The 22,876-nt window shown below is 45.3% G+C and overlaps 1 protein-coding gene across 1 annotated transcript in view; it reads left to right on the plus strand.

The window, feature by feature from the left end:
* Tiam1 (TIAM Rac1 associated GEF 1) overlaps nt 1-22,876 on the plus strand; it is a 292,115-nt gene that overhangs the window by 135,474 nt on the left and 133,765 nt on the right. The window contains exon 3 of the mRNA XM_059276856.1: nt 20,960-21,127. The gene's annotated coding sequence lies outside the window, so the exon portion shown is untranslated. The remainder of the gene's footprint in view (nt 1-20,959; nt 21,128-22,876) is intronic.

Below are 22,876 nucleotides of genomic sequence, written 5' to 3' on the forward strand. Positions count from 1 at the left end.
TGATTTATTCCACTTTGCCACACTAAAAATAACCCACCCAAACTTTTGGCTTTATATTTTTATGTATGCCCACACATACATATATATTTAAAGATTTTTGTCTTTAATTTTTAATTACGCGTACATGTGCATGTCTCCTAGTAGGTATGTACACATGGGTGCAAGTCCTTGCAGAGCCCAGAGGAGGACTTTGAATCCCCTGGAACTGGAGTAGCAGGTGGTTGGGAGCCAGCCCCCTGACATGGGTGCTGGGAACTGTACTCAGGTCCGCTTCAAGGGCAGTATGTGGTCTTTAACTGCTGAGCCATCTTTCCAGCCCCATGGATCTACGTTTAAGCCTGAAAAATTGCTTATAGGTAAGTGTACCTAAAAGAGATCAATTTAGTGAAGGGATGATCCCACTGGACACTTCCTGTTGTATATTTTAATGAGGCAAAATATTTAAAATTCCACCCTTAATTTTGTGAAAACAAATCTTTATTTCAAACACACACTTGCACATGCGCACATGTATAGCACAGTGGCCAGACACTCCTCTGAGGCAGAATTGAGGTAGACTTAAGAACTGAAGCTGTGACAGGAATCGAAGACTGCGATCTGGCATCAGGATTTACAAGGGAATGAAAAGGTCTCTGCTTTGAGCTTTCCAGTCACCGCAGCCCCATGGTAAACGGTGCACCCCGTCTTTGAATGAGCTACCATGTTTGCCGTTGGCCTGTGGTCCTTGTCGGGGTTGCATAGAACTGAATTCGGGTCCCAGTTTTGAGACTAGCGGGATAGAATTTTAAAGGACAGTTTGACATTCTGGAAATAGAACATTTGGGAGTTTAAAATTAGGGTTTAATCAGTGTTTCCCGCTTTCCTCCTTTTTTCACGTTTTGAACCCAGAGCCTCAGGCATACTTAGCTTGTATTCTACCTCTGGATTAACCCTGCTACTTGATCCTGATTCTCCCCCCCCTCCCCCAAGACAGGGTTTCTCTGTGTAGCTCTGGCTCTCCTGGAACTTGCTCTGTAGGCCAGGCTGACCTTGAACTCACAGAGATCCACCTGCCTCTGCCTCCCAAGTGCTGGGATGAAAGGTGTGTGCACCACTGCCCAGCCTGATCCTGATTTCTTTTGATGTCAGCTTCTGAGATGATGTGTTTACTTATTTTTGCTTTTTGTTTGTTTGTCTTGTTTTTTAGACAGTGTCTGACTTTGTAGCCCAGGCTGGCCTGTAATTCAACAATGATCGTCCCCCTGCCTCTGCCTTTTGAGTACTGGGGTTATAGGTGTGAGCTACCATGTCTAGTCTAAGCTTCTCAGAATGTATTGTTTACTGGCCTTTCTTCTGTCCCTTGCCCATCCCTTCAGTTTTTACTCACTGACCTTTTCTTATACCTTGAGCTTGGGGTTAGTCTGGAGCTTCTAAGAAAGCGCAAAGAGGGCCTTTTCTTAGCCACAGGAGTGAATGCGGTGTGTGAACCGTATGCTTGGCTTTCGAAGCCCCACAGAGGCTGTGTCTGAGCAGCCAATCAGGGTCCTGCCTGCACTGCTGTTGGACAGAGCAGGTCCTGGGCAGAGCTCCATCTCCATTTACTCTCTCATTTGCTTCCTATTGTGTCATCATAATAATTGTTTTCCTACAAGTTGCCTTTTTTAGAGTTATCTTTTCATTTCTTCCTTTTTTTCCCCCCTTTTTGTTTGTTTTTTCGAGATAGGGTTTCCTGTGTAGCCCTGGCTGTCCTGGAACTCACTCTATAGACCAGGCTGGCCTCGAACTCACAGAGATCCACCTGCCTCGGCCTCCCGAGTGCTGGGATTAAAGGCATGTGTGCCATCACTGCCTGGCAGAGCTATCATTTTTAAAGACATGACAATAAATCATTTCTCCATTCATCACAGAAGACGTTGATGCCTCTGTAGTTCAGGAGAGTCAAGGCCAGAAGTTACTAGAAGTTGAAGATGGGATAGTACTACAGAACAATTTCCCAAGTATTTGACCTCTTGGATAATGGTAATACTTGAGATGACTAGATTATGTGGATAATATAATCATTGAATCATGTTCCTATCCTCCTAGCCCCATACTGCATCTAGATCAAAGGAACAGGCAATTGCTGTTTATTTTGCATTTATTTTACCTAAACTAGAGCTCCTATCTAGTTGTATTTTTATGTAACACGATCCTGACAGTGTCCCTATGCCCTTGCTGTGTTCCACAACTGTGGGGCTGCGTAGTAAAATATAGAAAATAAGAGAAATAAAAACCAGAGTTTTAAATTGCACTACGTTTCTACCTTGCCCCCCACAGTGTCTCCCAATTCCAATTGTCTCTCTCAGTACTCCCCCATCCCTCCTGTTCCCATCCCCACCTATCCCTAGTCCATTTTGGTTGATAACCCTGGAAGGCGTGTCCTTTTCAGAAAGGAAATGGAGGAGGAGTGGATCTTGAGGGGAGGCCTGGGAGAAGAGGAGGGAGGGAAAACTGAGGTCAGGATGTAATGTATGAGAAAGAATAACAAACAAACAAAAAACCCCAGAATTTTTGAGGTGTAATTTTAAATTCTACTCTATTGATCTGGCTTCTGTAAACTAGGCCTTGTGTAAACACACCATGGGCTCCCAGACCTGTACTCATATAGTCTGGGTCTTTCCAGATTGACCCATGACAATAATCCTGCCTGTGTTAGAGTTGGTACCTGGCCCCCTCTCTCCCCAGCTCTAAGCACGGTACTTATGTCTATGTCAGAGTTGGTGAATGGCCCCCTCTCCCCAGGTACACGTGTCTCCTGCATAATGGCAGGAGTTGTTTGTGATTGTTAACCAGAAGTGATGAGATCCTGTCCTTTTACTTAACATTACTTTGAAATCCCCATTCAGGTCCAGCTTCCTATCCCTTCGTACATGGCTGGGGCAGGGGAATGCCTACAAAGAGCCTGATTTTGGATGTTGGCTTTTCTGAGTCAGCTTGGCAGCAAATCCATTTGACCAGTGGTATCACCCAACCCTGAGATACCTAGAATTTGATTTTGTCCCTTAAAAGTGTGAGGCCAGCTGGGCGGTGGTGGCACACGCCTTTAATCTCAGCACCTGGGAGGCAGAGGCAGGTGGATCCCTCTGAGTTCGGGGCCAGCCTAGTCTACAGAGTGAGTTCCAGGACGGGCACAGAGAAAATCTGTCTCAAAAAAAACAAGCAAACAAAAAAAAAGTATGAGGCTTAAGATGTAAATACTACAAATTTGCATTAAATTTTCGTTTGTTTATTTATTTATTCATTCATTCATTTTTGGTGTGTATGTGTATGTGTGTGTTCACCCATCCCACATGTTTGTGGGTGTTGGTGGAGGCTAGAAGGTCACCTGGAGCTGGAGTTACTGACAGTTATGGGTCACTTTACTCGGGAGCTGGGCTCTGAACTTGGGCAGAAGAGCACCAGTTCCTTTTAAACCCTGAACCATCTCTCTAGCTCCTTTTCTGACAAGTTCTTGGGCAATGATATGTCGCACTGGCTGTATTCTTGCCAAGGCACTACAATTTCGTTTCTTATTTGGAAGATGAACCATCCACAGCTACAGGCAACAATGATTTTTCTAAAAATTACGTAAAGATGTGAATAACTGAAGAGCTGGAACCCCCCCTACCGAGCTGTGGCTGAGTTGTCACTGATCATTGTGGAGGGCACTGCTTACCCTGTACCTGTTAGACCTCTCTGCCTTTGCATTCCTTGTCTGGGAGTCTTAGGTGTTCAGTGCCACAAGGAACGAGGGTCTGTGAATTCAGGTATGAATTTCCCAGAGCACTTACTTCTCATACTTGTTTAAAAACCTTGAGATTCTGCTGCCTGATGATATCAGGGTTTAAGGAAAAACTGGTTTCTCTCTTCAGCGACCAGTGACTTCCATGGCTCAGGCTGTGTAGAGTGCGGTTTTCCACAGTCCTCCTCTTTCTTACTCAGCCTCTTCCCATTTTATCATAGAGGAAACTTGGGCTTGGTAGTGAAGGAACTTTCTCCTGTCGTTTGGGGATTAAGGAGCAGAAGCAGAATTCCCTGGGCCTTGGGCCAAGTCCCTCATCTCTTCCTCCATCCAGCTTATGGCTCTAGTAATGCACTGGAGCTTGAGAGCACTTGCCTGGGAACAGTCCTGGTTTGGACACATGTTGTTGGGTGTCTTTCACATTGCCCAAGACCTGTTCATTATCTGTTTCAGATTTCATCTGGAGATTAATAATTAACCCCTAAGGGCTTTTCCCATTGTGTCAAGTTCAAACAAAAAGAAGCTGACAGACTCTCATTATAAGTGGGATATACGTAACAAACAGCACAGTGCCCCAACAAGAAACAGCAGTTGACAGGCTTAGCGTTTGCCCCACTGAAGCCTGGGCCAATGTCAGCAGTTAATTGTCTTCTCAGAACTGTCGTGCAAGAAGAGGGTGGTGGTGTGGATGGCAGGCCAGATTGATGACCTAGAAACTAGGGCTGTCGTTTCCTCCATCCCAAGAGGCATGGGAGAAGGTGCAGTTTTAAATGGAGTCCCAGAAAGAAATATTAAAGTCTTTTAAAGTTTTAAATATGCTAGTCACACATTCCAAAGTATTTTTGAACAGTTCATTGCTTTGTCTTCAAGAATTTTGGATGCATTGTGTTACAAACAAAGCAAAATAATAAACCCATAATTAGAAATTTTGGTTCATGGCCGTTGATGGTCCCCCCTCCCCTTTAATTATTGAGAGACTGATGATGTCAGTCAATGGTAGGGTACTTGCTCGTATTGTGTGCAAGAACCTGGGTTTAATCCCCAGCACTGCAAAGAGAGATTTAAAATAACAGTTAGTGGAAAGAACTGTTGAGGGTGCATGTTAAATGTGAGCAGGAGGAATCACTGCTTTGTAAATCTCTCCAAGTCCTGCATTCTGTTGGCTCTGCCTTACTCCTCAACATAGCTATGAGACACAGTGATACATTTCTTGATTTCTCCGACCCCTTTATACCTGGCCTATGACAGAGGATTTGGGGTGATAGAGCTCTACATAATGCTTCTTTTTAAAGCACATACCCCATCCCTTCTTCCTCTCCTCTCTCTCCCATCCTCCCTCCTGTGAGTATGCTATCTGGTTCATGCCCAATGAGTAAGCGGTGCCGGAGCCAAGGATGATCTCCTCGGGTTCGTTATTGTCATGTTCCTCTGAGTCTGTGTGCTGCTTTTATGGCTGATGGGAAAGATTTGGATGAGAAGGAAGATTCCCAGGTGAGGGTATCGCTGGCATGGTATTGACACTTGGAACAGCCAGTGTGAGTCAGACGCCTTGATTACTTGATTAATGCAAGGAGATGAAATAGTAACAGGCACATTTTGTTAAGGTTGTTTCCTACAGTGGGAACCGATGAAACACTCACTTTCTACAGGCTGTCAGTATCCTCTACAAAAGTAAGACTTTAGGATGAGGAAAGTCTGGGGAGGACCAGGTTAGGAGGAATTTCCCCTTGTTGCCTGCCGGGTCTGAAGAACTTAACTTTGACCTTAGGCAGTGTGTCTCTGGGAGCATTGGTAAGCCCTTCTGTGGTTTCTACCCAATGTGGAGCTATCAGAAGACAGTGTAGATAGATAAACACAGCAGAAGCTGAAGGATGTGGGCCTGGATCCAAGGACAGACTCACTCCTGCATCCCCTAGACAGCAGATAAGCCATTACCTAGAAGTGGCATAGGTATGGTGCATGTACCTGGTCCCAGGTTGCTATGGTGAACTGGTGTGTGTGTGTGTGTGTGTGTGTGTGTGTGTGTGTATATACATATAATTAACTGATCGTACACATACACTTTCAAAATTATGAAGCACCCTGCAGATTTTATTCATGTTCTCTAGTTTTTTTTTTTAAATTACAGTGTAATATACACAACATACAGCCGACTACAGTGACCATTTTCATACACGTGGTCCAGTGGTGTTAGGTGCATTCCAGTCCACCCAACTCCAGGACTGTTTACTTTCTTAAGCTGAAGTTGTATGCATTTCACAGCCGTGTATTCATTCCCCTTTCCCCTCACTACCCTGTGCACCCACTGTCCCACTTTATGAAACAATGAGTTTGTTCTTTTGTGTCTGGTTTCTTTCATTTAACATAATGCTTTCAGAGAGATCCCGTTTTTTATGTGCTGGGAGGTGATGGTGGATGTTTATTCATTTTCTTAGTTCACTTGTCCTGGTGCCGTTCTGCCATTATAACATGTGGCATGGCACTGGGTGAGTATGTACGCGTGTGCATGTGCATATATATATATGTGTGTGTGTGTGTGTGTGTGTGTGTGTGTGTGTCTGTGTGTGTCTGTGTGTGTCTGTGTGTCTGTGTGTATCTATGCGTGTGCATGCGAGCATATGGAGTTCAGAAGTCAGTATCACATGTCTTCCCTGATTACTTTTTCACCTTATATTTAGAGATAGTGTCTCTCACTGAACCTGGAGCTTGTTGACTTGGCTCACCTGGCTGGCTAGGCAGCCCCAGGACTCCTCTTGCTTGTATCTCCCCAGAACTAGGATTTCAGGGCTTTTACGTAGGTGTTGGGGGTCCAAACTCAGGTCCTCATGCCTGGGCAGTAAAGGCTTGACTGTTTCAGCCATATCCCCAACCCTTTGGAGTGAATGAGAAGTAAGCAAGGGTCTGTTCCAGCTTCAAGTTAGAACCAAGGGTAACAAGGCTCTGAATGACACATGCCTTATTTGGTTTGTGTTAAACCAAGTATTGAGGCAGTAAATATGGCATTTTGTGCATCTTGTGGATGATGTATACACAGGCAGGGGGTTATGTTTTTTTCATGCTTTGTCATTTTTGCCCATCTTAAAAATGATAGTTTTCACTGCAGAGTTGGTAGAAAGGCCTGCAGTGTTTAGGATGAGCCAATGCTCTCCCTTCATCCTAGAGAGAGCGGGGCCTGGCCTCATGGCTGTCTGGCTTTGTAGCAAGTGCCTCTACCTCCTGAACCATCCTGCCCACCTTCTAGTGATTCGTGACAGAGCAGGCATGTTGAGTTGGGATTGGGATTGAGACTGAATTCGGTTAAGATTGAGGCCAGTTGTTGAAGGCGCTTTTTAAGATGAACAATGACATCAGGGTCTTATTTACCTTTGTGAAAAACTGATCCGAGCCTGGTGGCACAGCACACAGATGGTGCTCTGTTCCTGTGAGTGTGAGGACAGCGAGGGAAACGGATCCAAACAGGAGGCTCAAGAGCTGGCACCCTGGTGCCAACATTAGCTCAGGCCTCACACAGTCCCTGCTTCCCGTGCTTGTGCGGAGCGTGGCATCAGCAGAAGCAGAAGGCTGCTGTTATTTTGATCGCCAAGCTCTATTTAGTGAATACACTTGATTAATCCCCTCCTTCTTCTCATGGATGCTATTTTGAATGGAAAATCACGACTGGGGAAATAAATCTCTACATTGATTATGTACATGATACCCTCCCCCTTCACGTGCTGATTTGGAGTATCTCTCAAGAGCCCCTATTTTTAAGGCTTAATCTCTAGCTTCTCACTATTGGGAACCTTTTAAGGTTATGGGGCCCAGTGGAAAGGCTGTGCCTTGTGAGGATTTGGAGACCACATCTTTTTCCTTTGTGTCTTTTTTCACTCTTTGTCCATGGAGTGACTTTGTGTCCGGCACGAGTCCCCTCCATCATGAGCTACCTCACCCCAGGACCAAAAGCAGCGAGGCCAGCTGACCACGGACGAGAGCCTCCAAAACCATGAACCGAAACAACCCTTTCCTTTTATGGACTGACTCCTTGAGCTATTTGTTAGTGATGAGCAACTAACACAACATTGTCCCCATTGGGCTGGGGAGCTCAGTATGGTCAGAGTACCCTCAAGGTGTTCAGTGTTGTTTTGGAATAATCTGAAGCCACAGAGAAATTAGCTGACTTGCACCCAGTTAACTGGTGATGTCAACACTTGAAAAGAAATCCTGATTAACCACCTCTAGTGTGTGTTCTTTCATTTGGCCCATGAAGAAATCAAGTTAGGAGGCAGCCTTACACCTAAATTCTTTGCTTTTCTTCCCTGAAGGTGGGTATTTTCAGAAAGGGGTATGCTTAGGCCTTGGAGGGGCTATACCTCCTGAGCCTTCTCGGGACTGGTTTAGTTTAAATGAGGACTTGTCAGTTCTTACTAGCTGGGAGGAAATGCTTTCCCAGCATGATGCATTAGTCATGAACAGGGTGTAGGAGGGTATTGAACAATCATTCTGACCCTCCTCCCATGGATGGGCTTTCAAGCTAAGCTCCAAGCCCCAGCTGTGCTGGAATTGAGGACTTGCTGGGGACACCCCCACACACTCTCCCTGCTGTGCACTTGAAGTCTTGGATCAGAGGTGGGAGAGGGTGGTGATTTCAAGCTAGCTGGAACTGAAATTCTGCTCTTGGGGAGCTCAGGAGCTCAAGGCCTCCACAGTGTGTGTGTGTCTCCTGGGACACCTGGGAGAAGGGTTAGATGAAGCACTACTCTGTTAACCAGGAGCTGAGGTGTCCAGTGCTGAGTCGTGTGGATGTGGTTCCAGTCTGCAGTGTACTGATTCTGTCTCCCGTGTTCGTGTGAAAGGGCATCACAATGCTGGAAGGTGTTGGCCTGAATGGATGCCTGGGATAGATCCCCTGACAGTGCAAACCACGTAGACTCATGGGCCAGTAGAGTCAGCCGGAAACACCCCATGTGAGCACTCATTGTAAACCCACTCATAGTAGACACTCTGTGGGGACAGACACCTTCGAATGTCTTCCCTCTGGCAGACACCACTGTCTTCCCCTATATAGTGGAGAAAAATGAAGTCAGTTGGAGGGGGTGCTGGTTCGTTTTTCTTGTCCACTTGGCTAGGCTCTGGTGTCTAGTTTTGTTTGGTCAAGTCAGTAGGTAGTTCCTGTATTTTCACTTGTGTGTGTAATAGTGCGGGGTTATGGGTATGAACAGTATAAGTGGACATGTCCCGTCGATCACTGTGACAGAAAGTAATGAGCCATTCCCTCGTAGAACTTGTAATCTTATCAGAAGAGAAGAATTGGTTTTTTGATCATTTGTTTGTTTGTGAGAAGACAGTTCTCATGTAGCCCAGGATGGACTTGAACTTGATTTGTAGCTCAGGATGGCACAGAACTTCTGATCCTTTTGCCTCTTCCTCTCATGTCCAGAGAGGGTCTTGAATCCAGGACTTTGTGCGTGCTAAGCAGGCATTCTATGGAGTTAGAGTCCCAGCCCTACTCATGTCTGTATTTTGAGACAGGGTCTCTGTCTATAAGGCAAGCTAGTCTGGAACTTGCCATTGTAGCTCAGGCTGGCCTTGAATTTGCATTCCTCCTGTCTTCATTTCCCAGGTGTTGGAACTATAGGTGTGAGCCACCAGACCTCGCCACAAGAGACTATTTAGACAAGTAATCAGATAATTGATAATGGGACTCCAGAGGAGAAAAGGGGGCTGAAGAAACCTTGGGAGATTAGAGCGTTGCAACATTGTTTTCTTTCTTTCTTTCTTTCTTTCTTTTTTTTTTTTTTTTTTTTTTTTTTTTTTTTGGTTTTTCGAGACAGGGTTTCTCTGTGTAGCTTTGCGCCTTTTCCTGGAACTTACTTGGTAGCCCAGGCTGGCCTCGAACTCACAGAGATCCGCCTGGCTCTGCCTCCCGAGTGCTGGGATTAAAGGCGTGCGCCACCACCGCCCGGCTGCAGCATTGTTTTCAATAAAACACTTTATTATAACAAGTGCTCAGACTTCTGACTACTTCACATGCACATTTTTGACATGAAGTATGATGGTAGACATCCCTTCTTTCGAAAGTCATGCAGATTAAAGCTCTATTCCAGTATTACCCACCTCTCTTGCTCTCCATAAGCTCCTGGGTAAATCTCTGAGTACATCTTCAGAATGATGTTTCTTTACCCAGATGGGTCTCCCCGCTGCTTGTGCAAGGAGCTTCCGTGTGTTAGCTAGTGGGGCAGGGACTGAGTGGCTGTGTGTGCAAATGCATCTTAAATGGCAGTGGTTTAGTTTATATGCATTGGGGTTAATTGGCCGGGGGCGGTGGGGATAATGTTGATGGAGATTAATGCAAGGGGACTCAGGGTAGGATGGGATAGAAGGGCTGGAACAGGTAGGTGTAGAAGATACTTCAAGGACCTTGTGGGAGGAACAAGGGCTGAGGAAGGAGAAGGAAAGACAGAGTGAGTTCCCAGGAAACTCCAGCTAAACACTAAGGAGCAATGTTTTCACATGCTGCCTCACTCCAGCTTCAGCACAGACCTGTGAGGGAAGGCGGCCTGTTAAATATCATATTGCCCCCAATTATGAAGCCAGATATCTGTTCACCCTTACCGATCATAATGTATGTTCAACAGAATTGTGAGTATAGGAGTTTTCCACTGTAAGTGGTGTGTGTGTCCACGGAGGTGCTCAGCAGATGAGGAGAGAGAGACTGGAAGGGTTGAGGCAAGTCTCTGTAACAGACAAGTACTGTACAGAGCCAGATGGAGGAATAGGGCAGAACCTAGAGATGGAGAGAGAGGGATAATTGTGGGGAAATGTGGAATTCAAGGAATCGGAGCAGTTGTGAGGGATTCAGATCAACAGAGCCAGGTGTCAACTGAGGCTGCGACCACATGATCACCTAACAAGACTTCCTTCTATTAGTAATGACTTCCTGGATTGGGAGGTAGCCAGAGATGTGAATGCTACTACACCCCCCCCCCCCATGCCTATGAGGAGCAAACTTTTGTCTAACTTTAACAAACTACCCCCTTCCGAAAGTGATCTTTAAAAATGATCTTCTGTTGCTTACTATTGTTAGCCTTCATTTTTCTAGACCGATCTCTGACATTCCTTAGCTACTTCCCCCAGCTGTGTCTGAAATTAGTCATACGATAAAATGCAATATGCCTGGAAGCTGCACATTGTAGCTTATCACATCTGGGATGGTTGTAAAACCCATGTTGTGTGGAAGGCGGGCATGTGTCTTTCTGTTGCGTTTTCATCGTCTGCATATGGGATTGTTTTATTAACTACCAGAGAAGGGATTTTTATTGCTGTCTTTTTTGTGAGAGCGCACACACACACACACACACACACACACACTTTATTGGTCCCTAGTGAGCGCTGGGGCTGGCAGTAGATGGTTTTCAGTGCATATCCCCAGGAGTGGCAATATGTTACAGTCCTAGTATTCTGGGAAAGGCTGGCCTTCCTATGATGTTGCTTCCTAATAAGTTTACGTGGAAAGTTTACACAAGAAGCTTTTTAGTGAGTAGGCAAAACAGAGCAGCGAGGCATCTGGAGAGATGGCTCAGTAGTAAAGAGCGCCCACATGGTGGTTCATAACTGTCTTAGAACTCCAGTCCTAGGGGTCCGATACCCTCTTCTGCCCTTCATGGACACTGTAAAGTGACGCCCACTGTTTGGCATTTACATCCGTGGTTTTCTCTTTGGTTCTCATGTACTGAGAATGGGCACCGTGTGTTAGCACAGTCGTTCAGATGTGTAATCAGGGTGCAGCAGCACAGGCTGATACCGTCTGGGGTGGGTGGGCATGCTTAGAGATGTTTTATTGAGTGGGATGTCTGTAGAGTGCATTATCAGTGCCCTGAGCGCTGCCGTAGCGCCAATTCTCCTAAGCCAGGCCTGGCATCTGCCTCGCTCTCTGTGAGGTCCCGCAGCTATTACTTGGCAATAAATGTCAAGCTTTTTAATCCAGTTGCTGTCACAGGAGACACAGATTTTCCTTGTGATTTTATGTATTGGTTTTTCTGCGGGGGCTTTGATGTGTCCGTGTTTCAGACCCTGCCCAGAACTCCCTTTCTCGTGAAAGAGGCTGATTATACTCTGGACTTCAGTGGAGCAGGCGCGTCTGTATTGTGCTGTGGTTTTTTTTTATTTTATTTTGTGGCTGCTTCCTTCTACTTTTCCAAACTCAACGTATGGCTGCATCATGTGATTTTATTCCCTCTCGATTTGTGATTCGGTTGTGATGAATATTAGACATTAATTACTCAGTCAAACCAATGAATGTCTCAGCAGCTTTTAAAGGGAGGCTCGGTCACTCTTGCCCGTAGGCTGTGAGGGTCCAGCTTAGTAGTGATGCTTTTTCTTATTCTCAACCTCTTATCGGTGGGAAAGAGAAAATATCATTGTTCCTGTCATTAGGATGCTGGGCGTGGGGGCAGGGTCTCCATGGGAGCCAGCCAAAGAAACGTGGATTGCTTTTCTGGGATGGGAGATAGAAACTTCCAGACCATTTTGCCCTCTTAATTTTAAAGAGAGTGGCTGGTGAGGAAGTTTGGGCTGAGTTACTTGGCACTCCACAGTTGTCTTTTTCCCTGATGTCTCCCTATCTGCCCTTTGCTACCCGGTTCTCTTTGCTGGCCTGGCTTCCCACGTAACCAGAGCATCACTGGAGTTCTGCAATACCTTAGGCTCCTACTGACTTCTCATCTCACTTGATGGAGAGGTTAATCAGGAATACTATATTTGTTTCAAGGGCTCTTGGATGCACTTAAGTGTGCATCTCAGCTACATCTCACTGTGTTCCACACAGCTGAGGGACAGTGGTTGCTGAAGACCTTATTTAAATAATAAAATGGATTGTAAGGAATGAGTGAGCGTAGTGGGTACCTGCAAGTCTAGAGAATTTTGGGGGCTGGACTCAAACCAGAGTTGAGGTAGAAGCATCATTTTTCTTTTTACAATAAGCTGTTGCTGCTTTGTAATGCAATCATTATTACAGATGTTGGTGTGGTTCATACAGGTGTGCCTGCAACAGCGTTTAAACATCTGTCTTCTTGCTGGTTATTTGAGGTGTTCTGTTGTTTCTTATTTTGTTTTATTTTTGGCTCTTTGTTGGGTGGAATTGGCTGTTATCTGTGTCTTCACCTGAATGACCTTCCTATCTGATCTTATTTGAGACGTGATCCGGTCCCTGCTGGTGTCTCCTCCCAATTCAAATATTGGAACCTGAGACTCTAAGTAATGGTGGAAAGAGGTGGTGGCTTTGAGAGTCACTCAGAAGTGACTAATGCCCTTATGAAAGAGGGTTGAAGGGGCTGGAGAGGTGACTCAGCAGTCAGGAGCACAGGCTGTTTCTGCAGAGGACCTGGGTCCAATTTCCAGCATCCACGTGACAGCTCACAACCATTTGTCACTCTGTTCCCAGGGATCTGATGCCCTCTTCTGGCCTCCAAGGCCACTAGGCATGAGCATGCTTCACAAATATACATAACAAGTTGCTCATACACATGAAATAAAAGTAAATAAATCTTAAAAATAAAAAAAAAGAGGTCTGGCAAGAGACTACTACAGACCTTTGCCTGCCTTCGGCTAGTGAGACGCTTTCAGTAGACACCAGGTCTTCTGGTCCCTTGATTTGGGACTTTGTAGTCTCCAGAACTATGAGGAATATATCTATATTGTTATAGATATATTGTCTATAAATTATCCAGCCAAAGGTGTTTTGTTATAGCAGCACAAACTGACTAATACACAGAAGGGAATAATTTTGATTTTTTTTTCCTCAAAAAAAAAAAAAAAAAGCATTTAGAAAAAGTAGATCAACTAGCCTGGGCTACCAAGTGAGTTCCAGGAAAGGCGCAAAGCTACAAAGAGAAACCCTGTCTCAAAAAAAAAAAAAGTAGATCAAATACCAGTTTTCACTGAGTTTTTGTCTACAGTATTATAACAGGTTCAAGTGGTATGTCTTAGTTCTTAGCAAAAAAGAAATTGTTTCGTCCTTTCTCTTTTATATGATTAGATCTCGTCATTGGCCATTTCTTCCCATTCTCTGTTGCTGACCCCTAAAGACCAGGCTCCACAGCTTCTTCTTGCAGAATTGAACATTTTTTCCCTCCATCATTTGCTATTGATAATGTCAAAGTGGTCGTTACAGTGTGGGGGAGGGGTCACCCCTCTCCCGCAGGTACCCTGGGAAAATGGCCTCACTCCTCATCTCAGACATACATCACCTGTCCCATAAACTTTGGCTGAACTGAACTGAATAGTATAGGTTTCACCTGATACTCTACTCGAGCCAAAAATTTGGCAGATTTTAGACAGTCCAAACATAACTATTATCAAATCTGTTTTTAAGCTCTCTGTTCAGGTGATGTTATCTTTTGTAAAGTGCACCATTATTTGATGTCCCACTGGGAAGGGAAAAAGGGTCTGCTGATTAAAGCCGAATACACCATTATGATTATAAGATGCGTTCAATTTCAGAGCTCCTAAAGCGGAAATAGTGAGTTGTTTTTTTGTTTGTGGTTTTTTTTTTTCTCTTTCTTTCTTTCTTTCTTTCTTTCTTTCTTTCTTTCTTTCTTTCTTTCTTTCTTTCTTTCTTTCTTTCTTTTTTCTTTTTTTCCAAGACAGGGTTTCTCTGTGCAGTTTTGGTGCCTGTCCTGGATCTTGCTGTGTAGACCAGGCTGGCCTCGAACTCACAGAGATCTGCCTGGCTCTGCCTCCCGAGTGCTGGGATTAAAGGTGTGCACCACCACCGCCGGGTTAGTGAGTTCTTAGAATCAGTGAAATAATTGTGTTTTATCTGCTAAAGCTTGAAGGTTAATTGTGTAGTTACCAAACAACCTGGGGTGATTTTCAAATGAAATCCTGAGGCCGTTTTGAAAGGTGTGCGAGTCAAGGAGTGTTTTGGACTGGGGGGTCCAGAAAGGGACTCTGGACTGGAGGCTCTTTGAACACCATTGTATTGCTCCATCTTATCATACATCCTAGCCTTGGATCCTCTCTTCTAAAAGATCGAGATTGAACCAGATGTGCTGGTTCCAGCACTCAGGAGGCAGCTGGAGCTCAAAAAAAAAAAAAAAGGAGACTCATAGGGAAAGAATTCTTCTGCACTTTGAAAATCCTTAGGAGGCATTATTTGAAAACAATTAAGAAAGTCATTGAACTTAATTTCAAAGTGCATGACTGTGTTACACTGAAATGGTGGACAGCTGTGGCTTCCTATTATCACACTTATCAACACTCTTTGGTTATTAGTGACACATTGAAATGTTAATACAATACTCATGTACAGACCTAGCATTTCTAGAGTGTCTCCCTTTCTCTGCGTCGCTGGCAGCATGGCCTCCCTCTACCTGGAGTCCGCAACAGCTCAGCCTTCTCTTAGGACTTCCAGCCAATAGCATCTGGAACAGAGCCAAGGGAGAAAGCCGCCCTGGAGAAGGGTGAGGAATCTCTCTGGATGGCCCTTTTGGGGCCAATGAAATGATTCATCAGTGCCCCTCCCCCCCAATAGAGTGATCTCTCCTGAGGGCCAGTGACACTTTCTCTGTCATCTCTGTGTCACAGAGGTCCCAACCCTTCTTGCGCATAGGCATGGCGGCCATATTGGCTTCCTGGGCTTGTGGCCTCACCCAGGAGATTCCATGTGAATGGCAGCTCTGGGCAAGGGAGTTTGGCTTATGGAGACAAGTTTGGAGAATTAAACTGTGGACAATGACCTCATTTTCTGTATGTTGGTTGGGCTGGAAGACCTCTTCCCCCACTCAGGCTGTACAGGAATATCCAGGGACTAGGCACTTTCATATTTTGGGCCACTTTGAACCAAAGAAGGCCTTCAAGGTGACAGTAGCCTTGTTACCTTGTAGCCTTGTCCCCCTTGCTATGGGCGCCTTTCTTCCAGGGTGACCTGAACCATGTGCTTTGGGAGAGACCCCCTCCTGTCCCTCTGCCGGCTCAAGGATGATCATTAGGTTTGGAAAACCAGAGGATTTGAACCACGTCTCCCCCCTGGATCGTCAGTTCTTGACAGTGAATGAGGAGCAGATCTCACCTACCACCAACCCTGCCATGTGTCCCAGGCAGCTGGCTCTTCTTGTGCATGGTGAAAGCTTTAGTTTCCATGCGAACCGTTCGAGGGAAGAGACCTGAGTGTCTTGATTCGGGAAAATTAGTTGTTGAGCAAAGTGGTGTGTTTTGAAAGCTCTCCTGAACTGAGATGATGACGCAAGCCTTATTCTGGCATGCGGTTGTAAGGATTAAACTGTTATGTTTTCGAGGAGGTTTGAAAGCGCTTCTATCTGAATCCCGTCCTCTCCTACCTACTTTGTTCTCACGGGCTCTGAGGCAATCCTTTTCTGTCACTGGGAACACCCTGACAGTTAGGCAGTGAGACAGTGAAGGACAAGGTTGCCGCATCAGATGTTAATTACAGTTGGCTCCTTTTCCATTCTTTTCGGGAGGTAGGAATACAAGATTCCATTTTCTCACACAATATCATGGTCGTGCTCCTTGATGAAATTGTAACTTGAAGAAAACAGTGTCAGGACCAAGAGCCCAAAGCTGTGTTCTGGCCTCAAAGGACCGTTATGCTCGGATGCTGTGTGGGATCCTCCAGTGGGCAGTTGCTTTACAGCTTTTACAAATGACAGAGATGATGATGCTTGGAGTGTAGAAAAAAATTTTTTTTTTTTTAAATTCATGTCACTGACCTACTGTGTCCCGAAAAGGTTCACAAAACCACTTTAGCAAGCTGGGCCTCATCGGAGCCAATCTTAGCATCAGGCTGCGGGGCTATGTGGGAGCTCAGCTCACCAGCTGTGGAGCAGATCCCCGTAGGACTGGTGGTTTCCAAGTCCCCTCAAATGACACCAGTAGGAAGCTCTGCAGTGGCGATGGTGTCTCCGTGCCTTGGCGGTCCCCAGCTGGAGGCATCCGAGTGTCGCTGCGAGATGATAAGCCTGAAGACGTTCAGGAAATTTAGAGTCAGAGTATTTTGGCCCAAAGCCATCAACACAAGTGCAAGCCAGAGAGTATGCTTTCCATAAACGGCAGCTCCTCCTAGGTAAGGGTAGGACAGACGACTTCAGTTTGAAATAGACTTTCTTTACTCCTGAGTATGGTAATGTCTGTCCCAGCGGGACCTGTTTGTTAAGTATTGCCAGAGATTCACTACTCCAAAATTATAATTTTTTTTTTAGTAGATGGTTCCCAACTTGTAGCCTGCACCCCAACAAGTGGTGATTCTGTGAATCTACCCCTTGCTTCGTTACCTTGGGGGTGCATTTAGCTGTAATAGGAAACCACATTGCTCAGAACTAGGGCTATGGGGTGGACATGGAAATTGTGGGGATTTTCATTTGGCTGGTTAAAGGATCTGTTGATACTTTCCTTAAAAAACTGGCTGAGCTCAAAATCATTTTATTCTTGTTTTATGGAATAAGAGTTGGGATCCATATCATGCTCATTCATCTGTATGAGAGATAATTGATTTTTGTGCTAAGACTTTTGATCCAGCCCAGAGCTCTTGGTGGTTATAGGGTTCACCTGAGAAGCAGGTGGGCACTCATCCTTGTGTGTGACTCCTCACTGTAGTCTCAGCTCTTACAAACACGACCTAACCCCTCAGTCCTCATCCAGCACGTTGGATAGGAAACACTGTCCAGGGATAGCCTCCCGGGAAACGACAGCCAGTACGTTCTCCAGTGTTCTGTTGTATCTATCCCAAACTGCTCTTTCAGAATGTAAGGCTTGTATTTATTTCCCCAATCAGTTGTCAGACTAAAGAAATATATATATATATATAAAATTTGTTACTGAGCCCATGAGGAAGGCTGGAGTTCCTGTAGTTGGACATGTGTTGTCCTGAGAGACTGACGTGGACATTGTGGGTTTTACAGATGTCCTGTTGTAGGGACAACGTTACAGTTGTTGGCTGTAACCAGGGTCCCTGTGACAATAAGCTGGATGTGTAGCTCAGTGGATGTACACTGTCACACCCTCACCCCCACTTTGTTTCTTTTTCCAGTAGTGATCATCTTTATTGTTTTTATTTTTAATTTAATTTTATTTGTATGTGTGGGAATATGTGCACAGACAGATGGACACACACACACACACACACACACACACACACACACAATGTTGAGCTCATCATGGCACATGTGTGGAAGTCACAGGACAACTTGTGGGAAGCGGGTTTTCTCCTTCTGCTGTGACATCCCCTGTAATCAAGCTCAGATCTTCTGGCTTGGTGGCAGGAGCCTTTACTTGCTGGGCCATCTTGCAGGCCCCTTTATTTTTAAATTATTTCTGTATGGAAGTCAGTCCAAGTCTTTAAGTAACGATTCAAAAAATAAGTGAAAAAACTGATGAATTTTCTTTACTCTCGATTTTTTAAATCATTAAACAAGTTCTAGTGCCCTAGATCAATTGATTGAGCTACCCATCCATCCGGTGCATTCTGATTTGGGAGCTAATATGAACGTTAAAACCTAAATTTTCTTGGCATTTATTGTATATGAGAGAAATGTTCAGAATTTTGACCCTGCCTTACCCCTTTCCCCACTTTTAGATTTTGAGCGAAAGAAAACTTTCTGGTTCTCAACAATTGACTAGTTACAGATTTTTGGGGTTATGGAAAAGGTGTAAAGGAAGAATTAACACACTTAGGTAGAATTTAGTGGCTGAGTCTTGTCATTGAAGCTAGGTACTTTGAAGACAAGTACAGTAAGTACCCTTCTTTGTCCACATAGGTTCTTGGAACTTGCAAAGCAACACAAAACCAAACAATCCCCTCCGTCTAGCCCCAGCGCAGTGCAGCATCCAGCTGAGACACCACACACCTGCTGAGATGTCAGCTCTGTCTTCCTCATTCCATGGGACTAGGGCAGTTGGATTCAGCCCTGTGTGCCGCCTTTCCTGCTGCCCCGTACACACTCCCCTCTGCAAACTGCTCATTTGGTGCCCGGCAGGGAAAGTGTCCATGAGGGTGAGTCACGGTGAGACTGAAAACCTCAGTGCTTCGGAGTGGTCGCCTGCATGAACATAAGAAAGTCGGCTGGAGCTGCTGGCCCTTGTCAGCCTGCCTTGTGTGTGCACCGGAGCTTGGGCAAGCTGAGAGTGCCCCCGCTGGGTTAATCTGGTCCCCAGATTGTTCCAGAACAAACGTAAGGGATGGACTTCATTCTACTTGTAAGATTCGGTTTCAGTGAATCTGGTGACATGCTAGCGCCTGTTATGGCAGCCCATCCCCCGGTGTGCTCCTTACGGCCTACAAACAAACAGTCCTGGCAAGGATAGTTCGTATTCAACAGAACTCATCACTGCCTAGGCGGGCAGTGGGTTATGTAACATAGATGGTCTCATTTAGTGCTCATAACAACAACAAGAGTTTGGAACTTTTATTATCCCCAGTTTTAGATGGTGGATTAACACTCTGTCCCTAATCATTCTGCAAGTGAATTTTCAATTCGCAAAGCCAAGTTGCGACGACGAATGTGTACAGCGTCTCCCCAGGCTCAAACTCCCATCCCCGAGCTTGGTGCGTAGTTGCCTTCTGATTATCTAGAACTCTCTGTGAGTCTTGAGGAAAACCCAGGATGCCGATGTTTCTCAAGGCACCCTGGCACACGTCCACAAGGTCATCGTGGTATCTGCTCACTACAGCCACAACGAGTGCTTGTTGGCACGTTGTACTCCAGCATATCTGCTGATTCCAAAAGAACAAACGTGCCTTCTTCTTAGGCTACCTCATGTTTCAATCCCACAGACAAGGTTATGGATACATTTTTTTTCCCCTCCCCAAACCAGGAGGAAAAAAATATACCAAACAGACTCGGCGTTGTTTTCCCCTTTGAATAACGTCCTATACTTTTATCCTTTCAACCAGTTCTTTTGTTCGGGTCTAGAAGAATATAGATAGAGAACATTGTAATTCTGGTAGATAGGATAATTTGTTTTTAAGGCTGAAAACTGCGTTATCAGCCTCCGTGGTGCAGGTGGAAGGGCCCGCAGCTCGCAGGCTGCCCTGCCAGCGAGGATCGAGCCTCGCAAATTATTGGCAGCTGGTACGGTAATGAGTCCATTTCAATATAAATGGGTTGTCGCTTATTAATATCTGCCAGTTCCTCAGCCGTTCAGGAACAGCTTTGAAATTTGGGGAATTTGCAGAGAGCAGTAGAAGGGGGGGGGGTGCCTAGCAAGAGGGGACGAACAGGATGGCAGTGGGGGCCGTCGTGGAAAGGGCACACACATTGTGGGTTAATAACGGGGTATGGCTAGGGCTTCTGTTCCTTCCCCTGCCAGTGTGAGTCACGGGGCTTCATGGCTAAACAGCACGTTTTCCAAGATAAAGGAGAAACCAAACTCACTGTTCTAGTCTGTGTGGACGTGTATAGTTACTTACTTCGTGCCTTTGCGGGGTTCCTTTCCACACTCGAGGCAGTTCTCTCGGTGTTCCCGCTCCCAGTGGCTGCCATCTCAGGCTCCCACCAGCAGCGGGTGGCGGCGGTGGCGGTGGCCCACAGAGGGATGTCTGATTGGAGAGGGGTCAGATGCAGCCTCTCGGAGAGACCCTCCAGGCCTTTTTGCTGGCCTTAGTATTTGCAGTTTCACCTCAGAAAATCAGCTTCAAGTGTGAAAAAGGAGGGGCCCATTAGCCCTGTCGTTGTTGGAGCCGACCTTGTTGATGTATTCTTCTTAGTGTTATTGTTAGTTATTTTGCTAAATAACTGTTTATACATTTTACCCAAATACTTTACCCAAATATCTTCCTCATGAGCTTTCTCAGAGTGTGATGTTTGCCACCCGAAGGAAACACGGAGGGCAGGAAAGTTTGTGGAATTAGGGTATGGGCCCCCCTCCATTTTCTTCAAGTCTCTTTATCAGCGAAGTGCCTCTGTGAGAACACTGAGGCTCCCTTGCCGTCCTGTTAAAACCCTTGGACGATTAAGAGAAGAGGATGAACAGTCTCCCGCAGGAACCTGCTGCTGTCAGCCAATAGCTGAATCCATAGCCAGGTTAAAACGTGAGTTTGCAGGGCTCTCCGTGGCCATCGGTGCAGATACGCTGGACGGAACCTGTCCTCGTATACCTGTACCTGTAGCTAAGCGTCGCATCGCTTTATGCAAGGGCATCATATTTCACATAAAGTTGATAGCAGCGAATCGATGCTTATGCTGTGTCCTCTGCCTGACCATTGCCTTTCTGGTTTTCTATCTCCTCCAGGTTTTGGGCTCATTCTCCTAGACTCAGGTGAGACCCTGATGGCACCCTGTGGGGCAGGTGCTGACACACGCCTCAACTCCAGCCACTGACATCATTACCAGCCTCAGTATCTAAATGCCACAGCGCTCTTGGGGCCAGTTGGGCTGGGCACCACTGTTGCCTTTTAAGGTAGGTTTGTGCGTGTCATTTAAGCCTCTCTGTGACTGGTTAGAAGTGCTGCAAAGATGGTGGGACGGATACACCAGACTGCAGTCATTGAACTGACTGTGCTGTATATACATGGTGGGAAAGGAATTCGGAGTCCCTTCTTTGGATTAGAGCTGCACCCATCTGACAATTGAAAGCATTAGCGTTAACCCAGAAACGAAATGGAAAGATCAAGTAGGCACCTATGAAGCCTTTTCCTTTCCTGTGAATTGCCCTCGGGGTCTTTTATCTCTGAGTTTCACCAGCTTTATGTTGGATTATGTTTGTGAAAAAAAAAAAAAAATGAAAGCAGACTTGGTTCCCAAACCCAGCCTCAAACAATGGTGTATTTCTCCTTGGGTTGTCTTTAAAGAGCAAAGATAAATACAGTCAAAATAATAATCTTCTAAGTCAAAGATGATTGCTTATTTGCTGTAAAACGTGTTTAGTCTCTTGGGTTCGGGGTATTTGTGTGTGACTTGGCAAAATCTCTGTCCGTGCGTTGTAACGAATTAGCAAAAACTTTCAGAGCTTCGCCTCAGTTTAATCTTAGCTCTTTCCCCCTCCGTCTTCAGGCACAGCATCCAGTAGGGAGAAAACAGGCTCGAAACCAAGACCTCCCACCAGAATCTAATTTTAAATTTGCAATCTGTTGTCTTGTGATTTTCACTTCAAATTTAACTTTGAAATAAATACATCTCATCCTTTCCACTTCGGCCTCGGAGGTCTGTTTTCCAGTCACGGCAGGGTAATCGCTGCATTTATTTTAATAAAAATTTTAGATACCTCGGGGGGAGTGGAAAGTGATACTAATAATTATAACTCACAGCCATTGTTAGCTAGCTTCTGGTTGGGGTTCACGCTGCCTTCATCCACAGAAGTGAAGCCTGGTGTGTGCGGTTTAACTTTTGACTTCAATGATACGAGTAGGATTCATCTAATGGGAATTATAGACCTTGCAATCTCATGCTGTATAGATTTTGAAGGGCTCTTGCTTTGAGGCTATCTTAGTGATGAACAGGACTGAGATTTCTGTAAAGAGAAGGTGCATAATGCCCAGGCAAGTGGATGATGGCCACTACCACAGGAAGATACACTCAACGGAAGGACTGTGTGGAAATAAATAACCTGGCCACAGATACAATTTGATGAGGTCAGAGTGCCATGAATCAGAAATAGAGAGGTATACATAGATCCAAGCTAGGTAGAATTTTCCTTATCTTAGATACTTAGATCCAAGCCATCTGTTCAGAGTTTACATTTTGTTGTAGCTGTCTGTGTAATGTGACATCTTTACTCTTTTAAATTGAAAAAAAAAAATCATTGACTTCTTAATGTTTTATTTATTTGTCTTTCCTTTAAAAAAAAAAAATGAAATGTAGTGGCTGGAGAAATGACTCAGCTCTTAGCAGCACTTGCTGCTCTTCTAAAGTTCCAAGTTTTGGTTTCTGGCATCCATGTCAAGTGACTTAAAACAACCTGTAGCTCCAGCTCTAGGGCATCTGGGGACCTCCTTCAGTCTCTGCTGGTACCTTCATGCTCATATGAGAGCGAGCATGTGCGCGCGCGTGTGCACACAAATAAAAATAAAATAAATGTTTTAACAAAATGAATTTGGTGGTTAGGGATGTAGCCCAGAGGTAGAGCACTTGCTTAGCTTCGTGCAAGACCCTGGCTCATTCCCACCATCCTCTACAGAAAAGCAACCAGCTGTGGTGAAAACTGATGTGC

Source organism: Peromyscus eremicus, chromosome 12 (genome assembly GCF_949786415.1).
Source record: "Peromyscus eremicus chromosome 12, PerEre_H2_v1, whole genome shotgun sequence".
Lineage (NCBI taxonomy): Eukaryota > Metazoa > Chordata > Mammalia > Rodentia > Cricetidae > Peromyscus > Peromyscus eremicus.